We start from the raw sequence: 20662 nt of genomic DNA on the forward strand, positions 1-20662 counted from the left end.
CCTTTATGTAGTACCATAACTTTCAGGGAACAGTTAGGTCTCTCATAGCAGGTTACTTAAATTGACCCCTTCCATCACAAAGAGGGCATCATTTGCTTTCACAGAATAGATATTAATTCTAGATCTTTTGTTATTTTTTTTAATTAAAAAAATTAATGTTTATTCTTGAGAGAGAAAGAGAAAGACAGAGCGTGAGAGGGGGAAGGACAGAGACAGAGACAGAGACTCAGAATCCGAAGCAGGCTCCAGGCTCTGAGCTGTCAGCACAGAGCACCACGCAGGGCTCGAGCCCACAAAGTGTGAGATCATGACCTGAGCCGAAGTTGCACGCTTAACTGACTGGGCCACCCAGGCGTCCCTAAATTAGTTTTTTAATGTTTATTTATTTTTTAGAGAGTGAAAGAGAGAGAGACAGAGTATGAGCAGGGGAGAGGCAGAGAGAGAGAGAGAGGGAGGGAGACACAGAATCTGAAGCAGACTCCAGGCTCTGGGCTGTCAACACAGAACCCGATGTGGGGCTCAAACCCATGAACTGTGAGATCATGACCTGAGCTGAAGTCAGAGGCTTAACCAACTGAATCACCCTGGTGCCCCATATTAATTCTAGATTTTGACTTTCTTTTTCTATCATTCATCTTCCAGCACTATCATATTAGAGGATGCTGATGGAAACTTAAATTACACTGAGTCCTACCAAATGACTTAATTTACAGTGAAAGAAGCTGAACAATCATTGGATGCTTCTGGGATTTGTAGACCTTACTTAGTATGTCATCACCCAGAGCAGCTGGTCTCACAGATTGGTGGAAAAGCCTATTAAAGACACTATTGTGACACCAGCTGGAAGACAATACTGTGAGTTTGTGATTTACCTATAGCATCTGGCATAATACGTGAAAATGCCACCAATATACACTGCTGTTTTTCCCACAGCCCATTCACAAGGTCAGATATAAAGGTCACAGAAATGGGTAGAATCTCTCCCAATTATGCCTAAAATAGATAAAAATTTACTTCCCATCTCAGTGACCTTGGGCTAATGATTAGAATTTTTGGAACCCATTGGAGGAGTACTGTTATCAGGGAACGTGTTAAGGATTCCAATGGAATAGGAGACCGCTCTGCAATTGAAGTCCCTTCATGCCACTGGTGGAAAGAGGGTGAAAGAGTCGTGCTGTGGGTTGTATAGATCCGACCTGACCATCAAGAGGAAATAACGTAGCACCACTCAACAAAGGCAAAGAGGAGCATGACTGAACCCAGGGGAATCTTCTGCAAGATTTCATATTATTTTATGCAAGGGCAAATGTGCACGGAACTATGCTGTGACCTCAATTAGAACACAAAGGCTCAGGTTCCTTCAAGAATAAAAGTTGGGGCCACTCCACTGGGTACATAACTCTGATCATCTGAGACACCAACTAAAGACAGACATATTTAACAGAAAAGGGATGGAATAGATGTCATCAACTGCCTTGGGTCCAGTCACAGAACTGAGGACTGTCGTCACTTTCTGTGGGCTGCATCACAGTGATGGAGGAAGCAACAGTCTGCCTGAATGGCACCCGGGTGTACTACTCTTTCTGTGCCTCATTTTTATCCCCTTTCAACTGTGGATAATGATACCTACTTCTTATCATTGCTATTAGTATTATACGGGATAGTGTAGAAACAAGCACAAAATTAAGTGCTTAATTAATGTTATGTAGTAACTGAAATAACTATTATTATTGCTGATTGCTACTGTTTCTCTTTTGTTCCTTGCAATATCATCTATTTATTTACGTACTTTAACAACGCTCTCTTTTTTTCTATTCCTTTTCTCTACTATTCAGGTGCCCCTCTCTACTATTCTAAAGAGGGTTTATGGGTACTATTTACTCAAGAATGCTAAATATTGATGAGGCAACAGCAAAATTAGTAGAGGAATGGACATCTGGAGATTCCAGACTTGAAGCTATATGTAGTAGATGGCGAAATTTTAGGTTGCCTCCCTTTCAAGGAGGGGGTATTATCAAGCAATGGGAGAATAGTTGCATTTGAGAACTGTTTTTTATATACTTAAACATTTTTAGAAGTGTAAGTGTAGCAAAAAAAGGGATGCATGTAGATTTTTGGCAGTCCAAGTATTGGACTGTAGTGGATATTTGCCTTTTTATTTGATCCCCAGCATTCCATTCCAATTCCTTTAGGAGAATTTCCTCTGTGAGTGTGTCTCACACACTCGTGGGGCTCGTGGAAGCCTAAGCAGCCAGGGAGTCCTTCTTGTTGTCTGCAGGGAGGTATCTATTTGTGACAGAGGCGTAGGTAACTGGTTACTCTGACCTAGAACTCTGACTCTTCTGAGAATGATGCAGATATGGGGTTTGTCATCTTACACTGGTTGTAGCAACTGCCCTGCCCCCATGGCTTGCTTCTTCTCACCAGACTTTCCCTTTAGGCAACTGGGGGATGGACATGGGGACAAGCATGGGAAGAATGAAGCCAGGGGAAGACATCAGCCTCCGGGGACTAAAGGGTCAAAAAGGGAGCATGCCCAGAAATTCCATAAGCCAATGGGTAGATTAGTATCCTGACAGGAGGAAAAAATGATTGACAATGAGCAGGAGAGGGTATGAGGGAGGGGCAAAGAGAAAGAAACACCTTCCCTTTTACATATATGTGTATGTATGTGTGTGTGTGTGTGTGTGTGTGTGTGTATACACACACACACACACACACACACACACACCTGTTGACCTTTCACAGTATCTCCAAAAGATGACTAAGATATAAGGGAAACACAAAAATGAAAAGACAGGATTTTTTGAAAGAAATATTTAAAGGCCACCAGGGGAGGAAGAAGTCAACAGGAACAGTGGCAAGGAGAAGAAGAGATGTAAGGCTCATGCATGAAAAACACCTCACCTCTCCCTGGAGTGACTTCAGAAAATACATGGGTCCATCAGGGAGCTAGGTGGTGAACAACATTTGACTCCCTTAGAAAGAACGGCCCCGAAGGCAGGTATTTCTAGAAGTAGACAGCAGAAGGAACCTGAGAAAATCAAAAGAGGTCAAGTATATTTTATTGCAATTAACCCAACAGGTAAATGTTTTCATGTTGAATGGCTCATTTGAGGGTCGGCTTTTAACACAACAGCAGATACTGCGAACAGAGTGCTGGCTTGGTTTTTAGAAGGCATATGAGCAGTTGGGGTTTGGTTTTTCTGCTAGATTATGTGTTTTCTGTAGTCCTAAATTTTCTAATATATAAGAATAGTAGAAAAACTGTGTCCTACCTACATTGCTGGATTGATTTTTACATTAAATGAGACAGTGGAAGTGATGAAAATGCATGTATTTGAAAGCTATATAGAACAAAACGGTAATTCTACTTATAGGTATGAAGTTCCTCAAACCTGACTAAGCAGAAGTTATTTATCCATAACAATCCCTCCACAGTCTATGGGATGCATGTGCCCTATGTAGCTTTGCTGGAGTGGTCACAACCTAATCTCAGGAACAAGGGGATACACCTATTGAAACGATTAAAAATGATCTTCCTCATTCACATTCTCACTTTGAGGAAACTCTTCTAAACTGAGTTATTCTAGCCACCTCCCCTGCCCCAGGGCTGGGCACAGGCTATTCTGTAGTTTGGAAATGGAAAATAAAGAACGGTCAGGCACTGTCATGGCGTTCATGTCTCTGGTTCTAGCCTATGTGGACCTGGGTACAGAGGTCAGCACTTCACTATCCTTCACAGCTCCACAAAGCCCTATAAAACAAACCAACAGTTTAACTAAGAACCTCTCTGGGAGGAGAAAAAAAAAAACAGCAAACAACTTAAACCCTCTTTAAACATTTCTATTCTTTTCCAAAGACCCCTTTAGCCACCAGTCCTCAGAGTTCACTCAAGCATTATGTCCCTCTCTTCTCCCCATGCTCTTCTTCCCCTCTCTCTTCTGACCACCAGTGGTCCCACTAGCCCAAAATGAATAACACCTTTATAGATTCGTACTCTTCAGATTCAATACCTATGCAAATACAGTAGCCACATTTTAAGTGTTCCTAGGGTTAAAACAAAACAAAAACCATTCCATGGCAGTTCCAGATGACTTACACAGGTATTAATCTCATACCATAACCTAACTCTGCTGTTAGAAAAATAAACTTCTCCACAAAGAGAGAAGTTTAATTTCAATGAAATGTCTCTGTAGTCACACGGCTGCTCCATCCAGTCCTTGGGCGCAGCATTGCCAAAATGTCTGTGACCTATTTTGAACCTATGTGGGTGCCGCATACCTGGGAGAGTTAAATTTCTGAAACTTGTTTGCTTTGGGTAAAGCCATAGGTCCAGCTCTAGCCAATGAGTTTTAACCAGAAGTGATGAACTTGACTGAGCGTTTACTTGATGGTATTGCTACTCTCCAGAGTCCTGTTTTTTTCCCCTCTGCCACCACAGTGGTCTTAGGTGTAGATGGAGATACGGATGGTCAGTAAGTCTAGGTTCCAGGGTTATAAGGTTTGGTGTGTAGCCCCCAGGTGGCAATTGGTGGAAATGAAGCATAAGAGATTAACAAAACAATTTTTAAAACCTTTAGTTGTATAAACCACTAATAATCTGAGGGTTGTTTATTGTAAAGTATAGCTTCCTCTCTCCTGACTGCTACAGTCTTCAATCCCAGAAAGGCTAAGCCCCTCTATAACAGCTTCTTCATTGTCCCTGATCTGTTGCTGACTCACAGCAATTGCCCCCCCCACCAGACCCCAAATTCCTCCCTCAAACCCTATGACCCTTTGAAAATAGCTCTTTTCTCACAAAAATGCGTTGAAAGGCAGAACATAAGATAGTGTAAAACTCATTTTGTAGTTCTTTCAATTTTCATCTCAAAGAAAATCCTCCCCTCTTGTGTTTTTCATGTTCTGAAAAAAAGAAATTTTCTGAAGGACAAAAAAATTCCTATGAACAATCTACTTTTCCTAAACCCAACTTCATGTAAAACTATGGTTCATTGGTAGTTTATGCTGTTTGGTTCTTTAGATAGTAAAGAGGGTTGGAGTCCAAGGTTTATAATTGGAAAGGAGTGGGTCCAAATTCCTGCTTAATAAATTTTAAGAGAATGAGTTTGAGCATGTTATATAACATGCCTGAGCTCTAATTTCTTCTCCTATAAGATGGGAACCATTCTAAAACTCTCCCTCAAAAAATATTGTGCAAGTTAAATTATGTAGTGTAGTTTAAATCCTAATTATGGGATGGTAAATGTTCTGTCAAATAGTAAATGTTCAATAAATGGGAGCTATTATTATTATCTGGAAGTTCAGTAGATAGCCTGATATACTGAAATAGTCATATGATTTTGGACAAAGAATATTATATTTACCTGGGACAATTATATAGATAAAACGTGTGTGTGTTTTAAATAAATAGCATTGTTCTTATCCCAATACTCTGAATGAATAATACCTTTATAGATTTGTACTTTTCAAATTCAATGTCTATGCAAATATCATAGCCACTTTTATAGTTTTGTTAAAACAAAACAAAACAAAAAACGTGCCATTGGAAACTAAAAGTAATCTTTCTGTACATTTCATATACAAGTGGAAGATAATGTATGTGAATTTTTAGAAAAGCATACACATGGGATTGAACAGATCATTCTTTTAGAGAGGACACCTGTTGTTTGTTGTGAAAAGGTAGCTAAACGGTCTTTTTTTGCCAACACTTTTTTCTCTAAATAGCACTTTCTATATCTTTCTGATCTTTTTCCTCATATCCCTTCCCCTGATCATCACAACCACCAACTCGCCTAAAGACACCTGAAGAGAAAGAAATAAGGCAGAAAGAGGAAAAGAGGAGAGGGAAAGAACAAGACAGACTGAAAGAGGGAGACAGAGAAAGCATCTATTAAGAAGCAAAATATCACAATTTTACTGGTACTTTCTATTTGCTAGATATTTAATATTCATAGCTATCCTCTGAAATATGTATGTTCTCCCTTTTGTGTAGATGGGGAAGCTGAAATCTGGAGGGAGGGAAGAGTTCCCAAGTTCCTGGGACCATATGTTGATTTTGAGCCAGCGTTTCCATGGGAACCCAGGCTGACACCGAAAGCCACTTTACATTGTTCAGTGTTCACTATCTAAGATTACGGATGATGATCTTAGGGTCAGAATAAACCACTCTCTTCTCAACTGTGTCTGCCAGGCAGTTCTCCTTTAAGGCAAAAAAGAAATTGTAGGATTTGGCAGACTTTCATGTTGTCATGATACGGCAATCATCATGAATTTCTCCAGGCCAAGTGAAGCCTTCATTGGCTTTAACACAGAAAGGTAGATTTCTGTGTTCCACCAAAAGTAGGCATTGTTTGGTCTTCTCACTTAACTAAGTCATCGCTACTTGAACACCTAATGTGCAACTCTAAACAGTCAACCTTTTGCAGACCTCCTCTACAGCAAGTTTATCTTGCTATACGTACACACATACTTTCAAGGTCTAGTCCCCCCTTTAATCAAAGTTTAAAAATCTTGATTATTTCTTTTACCTGGCACCAAATTAATTATAAAAGCTCTATGTTAATATTAATATTGCTTCACTGTAGATCAATAGCTTGTTTTACCTTTGAATCAAACGTTTCAATTTTATAACAAAACTTCACAGTGCAATTCAGAAAATCCAAGCATACAAATTCATGTAAAGATTTAAATGGAAGTGTTTTATCTTTTAATCATTCAACCAAGCTCCAGTTCAGTGGCATAATCTGCTTAAGTGCACAAGTCCTCACATTCATGGGAATCAAATGAAAGCAAGGTTTATGACATTTTTCTCTCATTTTCACCAGTAATTCCCCTTGATGGATTGTTGGAATTCACAGGGCTCGGGGCGGGGGGAGGGGATTACTGCCCCCAGCCATTCAGCCAAATCTAGAATGCGTTAGTGCAATTCCAGGATGACCCTCTTCCTTCATGACCGTGTGACAGCAAGGATCAGGAGTTTCCCGTGGATTCATCGTATTGTTCTCCCAGAAGGAGAAGAAAAAAACAATGCTACTTTAAATAAATGCAATCTGATGTACAACCTGACTCCATTTCAAGACGAGCAATATTTTATTGAATAGTCAGAGGTGGATTTTCCTGTATGGTTCTTAGTTTAAGGAATGTTAGTGACAGCATGGCTCTGCGGAGGCCACTTCTTTTGTGGGCACCAAACCCTCAGAACGACAGGGATGGATTTTATCCTCTTTACTTTTCTGTTTTTGTTTTTGTTTTTGTTTTGTTTTGTTTTCTATCCTTGCATTTATTCCTTTTCTTGTTTATTTTGTATCCAGTTTAGTTTTCCTTTTATTTTCAATCTCTTTATCCTTTTTGGCCACCACATGGGAGTTTTATGAAACATTCTTTTTCATTATAAAGCTACACGTATATTTTTGTTCGTTTTTTTAATTTATATTTAAATTTATTTATTTATTTTTGAAAGAGAGAGAGGGAGAGACAGTGGGGAGGGGCAGAGAGTGAGGAGAGAGAGAATCCCAAGCAGGCTCCTGATTGTTAGCACAGAGCCTGATATGAAGCTTGAGCTCATGAACTGCGAGATCATGACCTGAGCCCGAGTCAGATGCTTAAATGACTGAGCCACCCAGGTGCCCCTATCTTTGTTTCTTTTGATGGTGACAAAGAATGTAGATAGCACAAAGAGCTTTTGTCTCACTGAAGGTCATATGGCCAGAAACTAATTTTTTTTAAAGAAAAATTTGAGAATTTCTACTTTCGTCTCTGTATTTGGAACCCTTCTCTTTGGACACATTCCTGAGATTAGGTTTGAAGAGTGTGCAAATTAGTTCCAGTGTTTTAATTGTGAATCTGTCGTTTTCAACAACAAAAACAACAGTAATGGATGCACAGGTGACAGCATACAAAGATCACTTTGGTTACTAAGGGTACTCTGATCCTTGATTGAGCCACTTTAGTAAGAGTGCAGTTGGGTTTCACATGCAACAGTATGGGTTTCACATGTGTCTCCCTACTGATCAACATATCCCTGTTCATAGGCTCAGTTCCTTCTCATGAAACTGGTACTTGTGGACTCTTCTTTGAAAAATAAGTACAATACAAGAATATGTGCTCTGGGACATAGACATTCCACTATTCTGGGGAAAGAATATGAGGCAGGAAGTATATTTTCAATATGGCAGAATGAACACCCGACTGCCATTTAAAACTATTTTGTTGGTGTAAGTGATGGATTTGCCATTAACTAATTTGGAGAAAGACAATTCATCCTTTTAGGCCTCCATTCCCTTAGTCATGAAAGGCAGTGATCAGAATAAGTCATCATTTAAACTCCTTCTAGCTCTAACGTTCAGAATCTAATGGCAAACTACTATGTACCCCGGACCGTTATAACTTCACCAGTCTTTTAAGGCACCAGGTGGCAGAGACTTTGAACGCTCAAACTCATTTCTCTAATGTTTTGACTGTTCATCAATACCATTGTTAAGGAGAGTTTTCACTCAGTTACTTTCTATCTTTACTTGGCTCATGTTCTTGGTTTGGGCTTACATTTCAGAGCTGTATACATTTTGCAATACTTTATGAGTAGAGCATAATTAAATTGAATATATCTGTGAGTTAAAGGTCAGCTAACTCAAGATTATGATAAAACTGAGCAGTAGAGCCAAGCTTGAGACAAAGCTGCTTCATTTCAACACCCAGGCTATACGTCCCACTGTTGCTAGATAATTAGCTCTCCTGCTGCCTGTGGGGTCCTGTTAGGCTTAGTTCCTAATTGTGGGTTGTTCTATGTATCTTTGAAGAAACAGAACTAAGAGCCAAGCTCTATGTAAAGAAAGGCATCTCCATTCTTCAGCTGGAGGCCAGAATTGGACAAATGAAATCAGAATTCAGAATTGCAAAAGTGAATTGCCACACCTCTTCTGCTCCAACTGAAACATTGTTGCTTCCACTCCTACTCTATTGGTCAAAGTCAAGTCACATAGGGAAATCCAAAGCCACTGGGTCCTGGATGTCTGCTTTATCTGTTGGGAAAGTATGGCAAAGAGGGTGGGTAAAACAAGCTACTGGAGGCAAGGAACAGTTGAGAAAAACAATTTGTCTATTTTATGAAACCATGGGATAGGTTGGTGGGGAAGTTTTAGAACCTCTTTTCTTCAAGATTACCAAGGAGAAGAAGACTCTATTTTGTGAAATTCTAACTAAAAACAGGGCTATATAAGGGCTTTACCATGATCATGAAATGGATATCTTTCTTTTGTACTTTCAAAAAAGGAAATATCATATAGGCATTCATATTCTTTATGGGATATATACATAATTCTCTCTTAATTCATTCATTTTCCAATGGATCATCACTATTTCTAAACTAAATACATCCTTTTAATGATCACGTGTCTGATTCTGTGTTATATATAGTTTACCCGCAAAAAGGCAAACTACTGTTGATGCTAGAGAAGACGAAGTTCTCACTGCTCATAACTATCACCATGGGACAACTTTGTTTTCAAAATAAACATTCTAAATCCAAACAAACCATACCTTGTTCTCTCCTAAAATCTTGCAAAGTATTACTTTTCTTCCGTGTGTGTGTGTGTGTGTGTGTGTGTGTGTGTTTAAAGAAGTATGGTGGAATCTTGACTGTTGATTTCCGGCAAAAGCATACCTCTAATGAGCTAACTTTGCACAGTAAGTTAGCAACGAAGTCAAACTTTAAATTCCCCACTCTTGTTTTCACTTTGGGTTTTACTTCCTTTCATCTAACTGCAAAGACACCAAGAGACATATTGTAGCTTCCAGGGAGACAGTGCACATTAAAGGTCTGCACAGTTGAACTTGTTAATGTCACACAAAAGTATTTGTCTCTCGGCAGCAAAGAAAGCCACCATATTGAGGTCACTCTAATTATTCACCTGCATGCAAGAAACAGTCTTCCAAATGGACCTTTTCCACCTCTCTTTTAATAATGATTTGTTCTCTAACACTTAAGAGATTAAATCAAATGTGCCAAATCAAGGTAGAAAAATGACAGCCTTAAAGTGCATTGAGCCAGTGCTTAAGGAAATCATGATGATAGTTTATCTTTTACCATGAATAAGCTAAGAATTGAGCTAAGAATTTAAAGAGATATCATTTCTACCATTTTAAAAGCTTAAAATCATAGCTGCTTCTTATGCCACCAAGTATACCAAAGAGTGATGAAACAGACTTCTTTTATGAATTATGAAAGACAACTTAAGCTACAGAGAGGTTGCAAAAATTTTTTCAGTGGTATATACAGTGACTGTCAGGAAGACTGGTATTCCAAAAAACAAACTACCACTGTGAAATATCAATAACTGTTCTTAATAGTAAAAGGTACTTCACCCATACAAAGTTTTAGGATTATAAAGCTTTTTAAATTGCATCATTTCATATGATCTTCTTTGCAACTCTGGAAGACAGATATAACTATAATATTTTTTTTCAAATGAAGGAATTAGTAGCTCTTTTCACATGAGCTGACTTCTAATATCTAGTATCTATAAGTTTCTATAACAATGTCATAGAGAAGTCAAAATTTGTGACAGTTTGAAGTGGTCTGTTTAAAGTTTGTGTTTTCTTTTAACAGATAAATAGATTTTCCCTCCTAAAGAAATGAGTTTATCAACAAGACTGTTAAGAGAATGGTTAAATTACCTCTCAGAAGGAACACTATTTAACAAGTGTCTTAAAGTACTTGAAAACACTCATTGACTACGCCAAAATTCACAGGCCAGTTGAAAATTATACTAATTGATTGAACAGACTAGTTTTTTGCTAGTTGTTGTTTTTTTATATTTCCATTAAGATATAAGCTGTGTGAATGTTTTTTCTACTATTTGGACATTTTAGGAATTCTATTCATAGTGTTATTTACTTAGATGTCAGTTAGAGATAGTTTTGCATGCATATTAGGACAAAGAATTATCTTCTTGATTACCAACAGCCCATAGAAAAATAAAAATTAAACAACCTGTTTCCACACTTCCTACCCCTTGTGTGATACACCACTAACTCTAACCATCATATCATTTGACTTTTGTTTGGTTCACTGAGTGATATGACATTTTTAGTGTGTCATTATCACAACAAACAAAACAAAACTCCATTTTGTCCACAATCTTCTTTCTTTCTTATTTTAAACTGATACAGAGATTTCCCTTATACCCCTTGCCCCACACATGCATAGCCTCTCTCATTATCAACATCTACCACCATATTGGCACATTTGTCACAATTGACGAAACTACATTGACACATTATCACCAAAAGTCCACAGTTTCATCACACCTCACTTTTGGTGATGTACATTCTATGGGTTTGGACAAATATATAAAGACATGAATCCATCATTATAGAATTATTACTCTTAAAAGTAAAATAGCCAGTTTTTTTTACCAGCAAGTTTCTCCCCCCAGGAATAGCACAGGCGATTTAATTTTAGTTATTCTGATTTGTGTATCTCCTTGTACTTTTAGCTACATTTAATGATGTAAAAAATCATTCTGTGTGCATATTACAATACCTATATCCTCTTTGGAGATATATGTGCTTTGCTTTCTTATAACTACATGATTTTCATTTTATCTATTAATTATTTTACCATTGAGTTTTGAATACACACACATACATATATCCATGAATATCAGGGATATACATAGTATACATACATACATATGTGTATATGCATATATATACACATTCTAGATATTAGTGTTTTGTCAGATATACGGTTTGCAAATACATCCTCCCACACTTAGCTGGTCTTGTCATAGTCTTAACAGGGTCTTTCACAGAACAGTTTTTTTAATAGGAAAATATTTTAATGATATTTTTGTAGCACAAAAAATTAAACTGACATTAAGAAGAATGTGAGGGAATCTACAAAACATTAAATTATGTTGCTTTGTGACATTTAGCATGAACAGGTGTCCTATGTGTAGAGGTTCCATTTCTCCTCTCAAAGGCAGATTCTGGGTGACATATTAATTATGATCAAGTCCAATTTGTTCTTTTTCTTTTTATGAATCTTGCTTTTGGTATTAAGTCAAAGTACTCTTTGTTGTGTCTTAGATGTTGAAGACATTCTTCTTTCCTTTTTCTAAAAGTTTTATAAAATTACATTTATGTCCATGAACAAGTGTGAATTAATTTTTGTATAAGGTGTGGGATTTAGGTCAAGGTCTTTTTGTTCATTTGTTGGCATTTGGATGTCCAATTGATCCAGCCTCATTTGTTAATCTTTCAGTAAATTACTTTTCCTCTAGTAAATTAGTTCTCCTTCAGTAAATTACTTTTATACTTTGGTCAAAAATCAGTTGGGAATATTTGCTTTGGTCTATTTGTAGATTCCCTATTGTATTTCATTAATGCATATTTCTATCCCTCCACTGATAGCAAACTGTCTTGATTACAGTAGCTGTATAAGTCTCAAATTGGTAGTCCGATTATTCCTAATACATTTTTTCAAAATTGTTTTAGCTATTTTAATTCTTTTAACTTTCCATATAAATTGTAGAGCAATATTGTCTATTAATACAAAACAAAAGCAAAAACCAAAAAGCAAAATCTTTCTAGGGTTTTGAAATGAATTTGTCAATCAGTTTGGAGAGAGCAGACTGTCTGCATTAGCTTTTCTAATCTATGAACATGGTATATCTTTCCATTTAGATCTACTTTGATTTCTCTTGTCATCATTGTACAGTTTTCAGCATGCAAGTCCTGTACATGCTTTGATAGATTTACACTCAATTAATTATTTCATATTTTTATCCACTGTAAATAATATATTTTATTTTTAATTTTTTTAATGTTTACTTATTTTTGAGGGGGAGAGAAAGACAGACAGAGCATGAGCAGGGTTGGGGCAGAGAGAGAGGGAGACACAGAATCTAAAGCAGGCTCCAAGCTCTGAGCTATCAGCACAGAGCCTGACGCAGGACTCAAATGAGATCATGACCTGAGCTTAAGTCAAACACTTAACTAACTGAGCCACTCAGGCACCCTGTAAATTTTATATTTTAAATTTTAGTGTCCATTTGTTTATTACTAATAAATGAGACATAATTTTTCTATGTTAATCATATAACCTATCTTGCTTAACTCAGTTATTAATTCTAGGTTTTATGCGTTTTTTTAATTGTGAAGTTTTTATCTAAGCAATTATGTTATCAGCAAATATGAGCAGTTTCATTTCCTCCTTTCCAGTCTGTATCCCTTTTATTACTCTTCCTGCCTTATGGTACTGGGCAGACTTCCAGGACATTTTGGAACAAAAGTGGTGAGAGTGACCATCCCTGTCTTCTTCCTGAATTAGGAGGAAATCCTTTAGTTTTTCATCATTAAATATAATGTTTGCTGTATGATTTTGTAGATGCTCTTTACCAAATTGAAGACATTTACCTCTCTTACTATCTTTATCATGAATGTGTGTTAAATTATGTCAAATGCATTTCTGCATTGATCGATATAATCATTTGGTTTGTTTTCCTGTAGCTTATTAATATGTTGAATTACATTGATTATTTTTTTTAATACTGAACCAGGCTTGAATCTATGGAATAAAATCTACTTAGCCATGGTATATAATTATTTTCTATGTTGCTGAAATCTATTTGTTAATATTTCATTAAGAATTTTTTGTTTAAAACTGTAGTAATCAAAATAGTGTGGTACTGGCATAAAAATAGACACACAGATCAGTAGAACCGAATAGAGAGCTTAGAAATAAACCCACAATTATACGATCAACTAATTTTCAACAAAGGAGGCAAGAATATCCAACGAGAAAGACAGTCTTTTCAAAAAATGATGTTGGGAAAACTGGATGCAAAAGAATGAAACTGGACTACTTTCTTACACCATACACAACAATAAACTCAAACTGGATTAAGGACCTAAATGTGAGACCTGAAACTATAAACATCCTAGAAGAGAACACAGGCAGTAACTTCTTTGACATTGGCCATGGCAACTTGTTTCTAGATATATCTCCTGAGGCAAGGAAAACAAAAACGAAAACAAACGATTGAAACTATTTGAAAATAAGACACTTCTGCACAACAAAGGAATCAACATGTGGGAGATGCAGGAGAGAAGCATCAAAGGAAAAGACTTCTAAAGGGAAGGGCTGGAGAAGGTGCAAGGCCTTAGGACATGTTTACACAGCTGAAAGAGGCTGCTGCTAGTAAGGAATACCTAGAGCCATTAACATTGTCCAGGGCCTGTTCCTCCTTCACACCTGACCCTGACTAGTGTTATAGAAACTAATTAACTCGAAATTCAACCTTGAAAAGCTAAACCATTAGATTGATTAACACACTTGCTTAGCTGACTTTATGCATGTAGTCTTTGGCAATTATCCTAATAAAAAGAAGATTCATTCTGGAGTCAGGGCCTCATTCCGACTCAAGTATGAGGACCTTCACTTAACTGCACTTTGCGGACTCATCTTTTGTGACTCCGGCCATACTCCTTGCAACATCAGCAAAACTAAAAGGCAATGTGCAGAGTCAGAGAAGATATTTGTAAATGATATATCCAATAAAGGGTTAGTATACAAAATATATAAAGAACATATACAACTCAACACCAAAAGACCAAGTAACCCAATTTAAAAGAGGGCAGAAGACATGAACAGACATTTCTCCAAAGAAGACATCCCAGATAGCCTACAGACACATGAAAAGATGCTCAACATCACTCATCATCAGAAAAATGCAAATAAAAACCAGGACTAACTATCACCTCACATCTGTCAGAATGAATAAAATCAACAACACAAGAAACAAAAAGTGTTGGCAAGGCTATGGAGAAAAAGGAACTCTCCTGCACTGTTGGTGGGAAATGCAAACTAGTGCATCCACTGTGGAAAACAGTATTGGGGTTCCTCAAAAGGTTAAAAATGGAACTACCTTATAATCTAGCAATCACATCGCTGGGTATTTACCCAAAAAATACAAGAATGCTAATTCTAAGGGATACATGCATCCCTATGCTTATAGCAGAATTATTTACAGTAGCCAATGTATGAAAGCAGCCCAAGGGTCCATCAATTGACAGATGGATAAAGAATATGTTATATATATATATATATAATGGAATATTACTCAAGCATAAAAAAGAACAAAATCTTGCCATTTGCAAAGACATGGATGGAGCTAGAGAGTAAACTGATATGCAAAATAAGTCAGTCTGAGAAGACAAACATCCTATGATTTCACTCATATATAAAATTTAAAAAACAAAAGAAATAAACAAAGGAAAAAAAGACAAGCAAATAAAAAAAAACCCCACAACTCTTAAATACAGAGAACAAACTGATGGTTACCAGAAGGGAAGTGGGAGAGTTACCAGAGAGGAGATAGGGGGTTGGGTGAAATAGGTGAAGGGGATTAAGAGCACACTTAGCATAATAAGGACTAAATAATGTCTACAATTGGTGAATCAGTATATTGTACACCTGAAATTAATATAACACTCTTAATTACAATGGAATTTTTAAAAATCCAAAGTTAAATAATTGAAATTATAGCGAATCTATTTTCTGACCACATTGGACTTGATAAGAGAAAGATAACATAAAAATCTTCAAACACACGGAAAATTTTAAAAATAATAATAATAAAACTCTTTTACATAATCCATGGATCACAGGGGAAATCTCATGGGAAATTAAAAAACATACATTGAACAGAATCAAAATGAAGTTAAAACTGTCATATTTTATGGGACATACCCAAAGCCATGATGAGAGGGAAATTTATGCCACCTAATGCACAAATTTAAGGGAAAAAATGAAAATCTCAAATTAATAATCTAAAGTCCCACCCCAAGAACATGTAAAAAAAAATAGCAAAATAAGCCCAACACAAACAGAAGGAAGGATAAAGATCAGAATACAAAACAATGATATCTACAACATAAAAACAATTTTTAAAAAATCAGTGAATCAAAGGAGTGGTTCTATGAAAAGATCAGTAAATTTGATATCCTTCTAATAAAACTCTCAGAAAAGAAGACAAAAATTATCAATATCAGGAGTTCAACAGGGGATATCACTACAGATCATGCACAAGTAAATAGGATAATAAGGGTGTACTACATACAACTCTACACATATTAATTTGACAACTTAGAAGAAATGGATAAATTCCTCAAAACACACAAACTGCTACAACTCATCCGATATAAAATAGATAATTTGAATTGACCTGCAAATATTAAAGATATTGAATTCTGATTTTAAAAGTACCCAAAAGAAATTTCCAGCATCTGATGATTTCACTGGAGATTCCATTCAATATTGAAATAATAATTAGCACCATTTCTACACAATCTATTTCCACAAAATAAAAGAGGAAGGAAATCTTCCCAATTCATTTCATGAAGCTAGTATTACCTTGATAACACAACTAGAGAAAGAGGATACAAAAGCTAAAACTACAAACCAATATCTCCCATGATATAAATGAAAAATACTTTTTTTAAGTTTTTACTTAATTCCATTAGTTAACATACAGTGTTATATTAGCTTCAGGTATACAGTATAGTGATTCAACACTTCCTTAAATTACCCTGTGCTCATCACATTAAGTTCACTTCTTAATCCCCATCATCTATCTGACCAATCCCACCACTCTACTCCCATCCGGTAACCATCAGATTGTTCTCTAGGATTAAATCTGTTCCTTGCTTTGTCTCTCTCTTATTTTTTTCTCTATATTTTTTTGTTTTTTAATTGTACATATGAGTGAAATCATATGGTGTTTGTCTTTCTCTGACTGATATCTTTTGCTTAGCATTTTACTCTCTACCTCCATCCATGTCTTTGCAAATGGCAAGATTTCATTGCTGATTTTCTGTCTAGTTGTTTTATCAAGTGCTGACAGAGGTGCTGAATTCTGGCTGAATTGTGGCTTTGTCCATTTCTCCTTTTAGTTCATATATGCTTCAAATACATTGCAGCTCTGTTTGGTTCATTCACATCTGGCATTTTCTATCTTCTTAGTAGACTGACCATTTTATCATTCCATTGTAACTTGCTCTGGTATTTTTTTCTCTGAAGACTACTTTCTTGATATTAAGATAGCTATTTCTTCTTTCCTCTAATTAGTGTGTATATGAGACATCTTTTTACATATTTTTACCTTCAAGTGCTATATTGTTATATTTGAAGTAAATTTCTTAAACACATAGACAGCATACTGTTGGGTTACATTTTCTAATCCACTCTGCCAATCTCTAGCTTTAAATTGGTACATTTAGACTATTTCATTTTTAAGTATCTTAAGGCTAACATCTGACCTTTTAATTTTCCTTTTTTCTGTTTGTTCTGTTTTTCATTTCTCTATTTTTATTGTGATTCAGTAGGTTACTTGAACAGACTTTAGTATTCCATTTTAATGTGCCTATTGTGTTTTTGCATATATTTCTTTTTATGACATTTCAGTAGTTGTTCAAACACACAAAGATGTATGAGAGAGAAAGAGAGGGAGATCAGAATTTACTGGTAAAGTATTTTACCATTTTAGGTCAAGTATAGAAACCTTATTTTCTGTAATTATTTCCTAGGGCTGCCATAACAAAGTACCAAAAACTTGGTGGATTAAAATACTAGATGAACATAAGTTTATTCACTCCTAGTTCTGGAACCTGGAAGTCTGGTTTCAAGGTGTTGACAGGTTCATGCTCCCTCTGATGGTTTCAGGGAAAATAACTTCCTTGCCTCATAGAGCTCCAGGTGGTGGTTGGCAATTTTTGGTGTTCTTTGGTTTGCAGCAGCATAACTCCAGTCTCTGCCTCCATCTTTATATACTTGCTGTCATTACCCTTTGTTTGTGCATTTCTGTTTTCTCTTCTCATAAGGATACTTGTCATCAGATAGAGACCATCCTAATGCAGAGTGCCTGCCCCTCTGTTTACTTTACAAATTATATCTGCAAAGACACCATTTCCAAATAAGGTCACATTATGAGGTTCCTGGCAGACACGAATTTGGGGAGGACATTATTTAGTTCATGACCACTTCCTTTACATTCTTTTTTCCTCCACAAATTATAACTGTTTTAATATTTTTTTCTAAATTTAGAACCCCATCAGACCATGTTATATTTTTCAACTGTCAAACATAATTTAGTAAATTCAAAAGGTAAAGGAAATGCTATTGTATGTATGTATTGAAGTTACATTATGTATACATTTTATTTCATATATATTTATGTGTATTTCATTTCATTTCATTTTTCCTTTCTCATGTTCCAAGGTTCCTTTTTTATCATTTATTTTCTGTTTAGAGAATTTACTTTAGTTATTTCTTTGTAATACATCTACAAATGACACTTTTTTTTTTTTTAGATTTCCTTCATCTGAAATGTCTTTATACCCCCCTTCAATCCTGAGGATGTTTCCACTGGGTATAGAATTCTGGGTTGTAGTTTCCTTTCAGCACTTGAAAAGTATTCTGCCACTTTTTTTATTTGTTTTTATTTCCATGGTTTCCAATTAAAAAGGCAGCATCATTCCAATTTATCTTCCCATGTAGGTAAAGTGTTGTTTTCCTCTGACTGATTTCAAGATTTTTTTCTTGTCTTATTTTTCAGAAGTTTAATTATACTTGATCTTGGAGTGACTTTATTTAGGTTCTATCCTATTAAGTGTTTGCTCAGTTTCTGTAGAATTATATATTCTACCAAATTGGAAAGTTTTCAGCCAATATTTTTTAAATTACTTTCTCAGTAATATCTTCTTTCTCCTCTTCTTCTAGGGTTCTAATGACATGAATGCTAGCATTTTTGTTATAATGTCAGGTTCTTAACGCTTTGTTCACTTATTTTTCCAACATATTTTCTCTCTGTTGTTCATATCAGGTAGATTTCCTTGTTCTGTATTCTAGTTTGCTGATTGTTTCCTCTGGTTCCACCACTCTACTATTGAATTTATCAACTGAATTTGTTGTTTTGTTTTGGTTTTGTTTTTTTGACTATTGCCTTCTTAAGCTCTAAAATGTCTATTTTTGTTCTTCTTTATATCTTGTATTTATTTGCTAAGACTTCCTATTTATTTGCTGAGGTTTTTTAGTTAGTTTGTCTCGAGCACATCCAAAATTGCTTGTTGCAGCATTTTTGTCTTGACTGCTTTAAAATCTTTGGCAAAGGGGGTACCTGGGTTGCTCAGTTGGTTAAGCAGCTGACTTTGGCTCAGGTCATGATATCATTGTTCATGAGTTCGAGCCCCACGTTTGGCTCTGTCCTGAAAGCTCAGAGCCTGGAGCCTGCTTCAGAGTCTATGTTCCATCCTTCTCTGCCCCTTTCCTGTTCACACTGTGTCTCCCTCTCTCTCAAAAATAAATAAAATAATTTAAAAATAAATAAATAAAACCTTTGGTAGATCATTCTGTCTGTCATCATCTCACTGATGGCATTTATTGATTGTCTTTTTTCATTCCATTTCAGATTTTTCCCAGTCTTGGTATGAGAAATGATACTCAGTTGAAACCTGGTCACTTTTCATTATGTATGAAACTCTGGATCTTATTTAAATATTCTGTTTTAACTGGACTTTTTTGGACACTATTCGGTTAGGGGAAAGGGGGCCCCATCTTTTTACTGTCAAATGGAGACAGAAGTCTAGATTTCCCAATTAGCTATTGTTTATAGTCAAGGGAAGGCAAGTCTCCTGATTACTATTGGATGTGAGTGGGAGCTCTGGCTCCCCATGTGGCCTCCACTGACACTACCATGAGGATGGTCTCATTACTGCTGGTCAGGGGTGAACATACTCTCTACTAGGCCTCCTTTAATATCAAATCAGAAAACTCAGGGAGCTCAACACCATGCGGATCCTCATGCCCCAGGTTCCTAGCTGGCATGCTTTCTCTCCACTTTTCAAAGCATACTTATGCTTGTGATCATAATTTTTAGTTGTATGTAGCAGAAAAAATAGGGGGAATTATGTCTTCTCCATCTTCTCAAAAGCAAAAGTCTTATCCATCATTTTTTTTTAAATTTTTGATTGAATGTAATATTTTGAACCTATGTGAAAACTTGCTTTTAGTTGTCTTTTAATATCAGAGTGCCTTCCTTTTTAGTGAATGTTTCTGCCTTTTCCAGGAACTAGCTAATAGTTTCCAGCAATTGCTTTTATAGCTTTTTTATTATTTTGTGTTACATTCAAAAGAATATTTTTTGATGTTTTGTTGTTATGAAGTGTTCAAATAAAATTCAGCACATAAACATTTTTATTTCTCTACCTAGATAAACTCAAGTGATGTGAAATGGTTTTAATATTAGATTTTCTTGTGTTGTTTTTGCAAAGCCAGCTCTACAGCATAGCAAAGGCTATTACTGTTTGGATTAAATATAAGTCAGGGAAGCCAAAGTGAGACACTATTTAAGGTATGCATACTTGTGATCAGATGTTAAGTGCTTTTAATATGCTCTAAAACATTATAGTTAATTAATTCAACAACTTGTTTGCTCTAAGTGTTGACAATATATGTGAGCTTAAGCTTAAGTGGTGCTTTTGGGGCCTCTTTGATTTTACATGACAAGTGCATTCCTAAAATGTTAGGATTATTGGCTTACAAACTATTAGAGCTGGAAAATCACTCTAAAATTTTGGTACATGTGTATGGGCACATGAGAGT

The 20662-nt window shown here is 36.1% G+C and overlaps 1 long non-coding RNA gene across 5 annotated transcripts in view; it reads right to left on the reverse strand.

The window, feature by feature from the left end:
• Window positions 1–20662, reverse strand: part of LOC128314398 (uncharacterized) — a 734161-nt gene that overhangs the window by 408729 nt on the left and 304770 nt on the right. For 3 of the 5 annotated variants that reach the window (XR_008295997.1, XR_008295998.1, XR_008295995.1), the window contains exon 3: window positions 2908–3034. The exons of the other annotated variants lie outside the window; for them this stretch is intronic. This is a non-coding gene — a long non-coding RNA (uncharacterized LOC128314398). The remainder of the gene's footprint in view (window positions 1–2907; window positions 3035–20662) is intronic. 5 annotated transcript variants of the gene reach the window in all.

This window comes from Acinonyx jubatus, chromosome B1 (genome assembly GCF_027475565.1).
Source record: "Acinonyx jubatus isolate Ajub_Pintada_27869175 chromosome B1, VMU_Ajub_asm_v1.0, whole genome shotgun sequence".
Lineage (NCBI taxonomy): Eukaryota > Metazoa > Chordata > Mammalia > Carnivora > Felidae > Acinonyx > Acinonyx jubatus.